Source organism: Botryllus schlosseri, chromosome 16, assembly GCF_051294905.1.
Source record: "Botryllus schlosseri isolate E-star chromosome 16, Bs_hap1, whole genome shotgun sequence".
Classification (NCBI taxonomy): Eukaryota; Metazoa; Chordata; class Ascidiacea; order Stolidobranchia; family Styelidae; genus Botryllus; species Botryllus schlosseri.
The window spans coordinates 6,894,503-6,897,398 of NC_137251.1; the positions used below are offsets into that span (position 1 = coordinate 6,894,503).

Consider the following 2,896-nt stretch of genomic DNA (forward strand, 5'->3'; position numbering starts at 1 on the left):
CAGCCAGGCATCGTTTACTGTACATTAATGTAGATAAGCTATCACTTCACTGAAATGTAGGGTTGGAATTATTAATATGACGTCAAGTGACGTCATCAGGTTCACGTTCGCGTTCAAACAGAACCTTTCAAAAAGGTTCGTGTTCACACGAACTTGAACCTTTCAAAGGTTCACACCACCCTAGTCGTGGTTTCAATAACTGTCCTTGAGTTAGTTTGGAGCAGTTACACGAGTTTTAACCCAATTCTTGGAACGAAATTTCAGAATTAGTTCGTTTCTGTTGGGATTTCCTAAATTTTGTTTTTACCACTGAAAAAGACAGGGGTGAGTAGCCTTTATCACAAGCGGGCCAGATAATTTTAACACGCCCGTTATTAGACTTCGCCTATTTTTGCGTGTTGTTGTGTCATTTTCAGATCAAAGATTTGAAGTTTATTTTCGTGCATTTGATGCAAACCAAGTGAAGAGGGGTCATTCGAAGTTATTGCGATATGAAGGAGATTCCCTTTCTGACTACCGATTGGAGGTTTAACCTTGCATCAAATTTATATGGATCAGCTTCACGATATCTCCAGGGAAAGTCCACTAAAAAAGAGGCAAAGCTCATTGGACATGTGGTGCAGCCACTTACAAAATTGGGCTCTGGCATCGCAAAATCTTTTAATGTTACACGAAATAGACAAGATGACTTACTCCTATCACCATCTGCTGAAGGACAGAAAATTATTGAAAAAGTGAAAAGTTTTATTGGCGAATTTATCATTCCTAACGAAGAAGTTTATAACGACTTCTTGAAAAAAGCCGACAACAAATGGCGTGTCGTCCCGATTGTCGAAGAGTTAAAGTTGAAAGCTAAATCTGAGGGACTTTGGAATCTATTTTTGCCAGGAGTTAGTGGCCTCACCAATGTTGATTGTGCGTACGTGGCCGAAGAGCTTGGGAAATATGTCTTTGCGTCTGAAGTCATGAATTGTAGCCCGCCCGATACAGGAAACATGGAGATCCTTCATTTATATGGAGACGAGTATCAAAAAGAAAAATTTTTGCAACCTCTATTGGACGGCACAATAAGATCGGCGTTTTGCATGACTGAACCAGCGATGGCATCAAGCGACGCTACTAACATGCAACTATCAATTGTTCAGGACGGAGACAGCTACGTTGTTGACGGCAAGAAATCGTGGAGTAGTGGAGCTGGTGATCCGAGATGTAAATTTGGAGTTATAATGGGGAAAATGGTGGACACGGACTCAAAACCAAAGCATCAACAGCATAGCATGATCCTTGTTCCGTTTGACACGGCTGGTGTCAAGGTCATCCGTCCGATGCGTGTCTTCGGCTACGAAGACTACCCGCACGGTCATATGGAAGTGGTGTTCGATGAAGTCCGTGTTCCGAAAGAGAACTTGATACTAGGCGAAGGACGAGGATTCGAAATAGCGCAGGGTAGATTCGGCCCCGGACAAATTCATCATTGCATGCGATCTATCGGTGCAACTGAAAGGTGTTTGGAAATGTACTTCAAGCGCGGATCGCAACGCAGATCGTTCGGAAAACTGCTAATCGATCACCAGGTCAACCGGCACCACCTCGCGAGAAGTCGGATCGAGATTGAGCAAGCTAGATTACTCGTGCTTAACACCGCTCTGATGATGGACCTGCACGGCGTCAAAGCCACCAGCAAGCACATTTCCATGATCAAGGTCGCGGCCGTGCAAGTATTCAGAAATGTTGTGGATAGGACGGTACAGATCCATGGTGCCGCGGGCGTCTCCGATGATTTTCCTTTGGCGGCGATGTATTCGTGGGCGAGGGCTTTGCAATTTGCTGACGGCCCGGATGAAGTACACTTAGACAATGTGGCTAAACTTGAAATGAAGGATCAGATGAGAAAATCGAAGTTGTAGATATCTCATTAGAAGATCATGTAGCCTACTTATATATATTATGAATTGTAGTAGCCTTCTGTCATCGCATTTACAATAGGCTTACTATCATGGTACCGTAGGCTATCTCTATTATGCAGTGTTGGGATCAAAAGTCACTACCTTCGAGTCACGAGTAGGGCTGGGCACAATGATTCGAGTACTCGAATCTGAATCGAGTAATAATTTTAATGATTCGAGACGAGTAGTAAAAGACGATTTTTTCGAGTACTGAAATGATACGCTCCTAGCCACCGAAAGATATTTTATCAACTAGAAGTATGGTTTCGAGACTATTTTCCACTGTGGAAGACTTAAAACCTCGATTGGCATATCCCAGCATACGAAACATATAATACAAAGCTACTATTTTAACTGGAAATAACACATTTCCGAAGTATTGATCCTCCCACAACATTAGGCCCATTTACATGACGGTTTAAGTCAGCTTCGAAGCTGACTCGTCGATCCGACTCTCTCGTATTCGATGAAGAGAGAAAGGCAAACTGCTTCAAGTCGACTCGAGTCTCAAGCTGTCGTGTAATGTGGTTTACGATCGGCTTGAGTATTCGGCCATCGGCGTCAGGCGATTTTCGTTCGACGGCGCTGTTTTTTTGCCGCGCGGGCTCTTGGCATCGTAATTAGAGCCCGACCGATATTGGATTTCTGAGCCGATACCGATAAGACCGATATCCAGTACCTCCACCGATAACCCCGATATATTCAGCCGATATTCAAAAGATATGGAATATAGCTCAAGGGCCATATTTAACACCTCAGAGCATTTCTTTCAACAACTTTACAGCCATTGATATGCTTGAACATGAAATAAATGATCAAGAACCTATAAAAATGTATCAAAAGCACCAATCCAGCAGTTGCAGATTACAGTTCACGAAGCACAATTTCTCTGCCCTTTCTCCAAGGAGTGAACTTCTGTGATCTTCCATAGATGATGTATATAGTACTAA

At 43.1% G+C, this 2,896-nt stretch overlaps 1 pseudogene across 1 annotated transcript; it reads left to right on the forward strand.

The window, feature by feature from the left end:
* The first annotated feature begins 257 nt into the window (after nucleotides 1-257).
* Nucleotides 258-2,561, forward strand: LOC145458256 (acyl-CoA dehydrogenase family member 11 pseudogene; annotated as a pseudogene). The gene is made up of 2 exons (XR_013921098.1): nucleotides 258-324; nucleotides 417-2,561. The product of XR_013921098.1 is annotated as an acyl-CoA dehydrogenase family member 11 pseudogene (transcript).
* The last annotated feature ends 335 nt before the right edge of the window (nucleotides 2,562-2,896 follow it).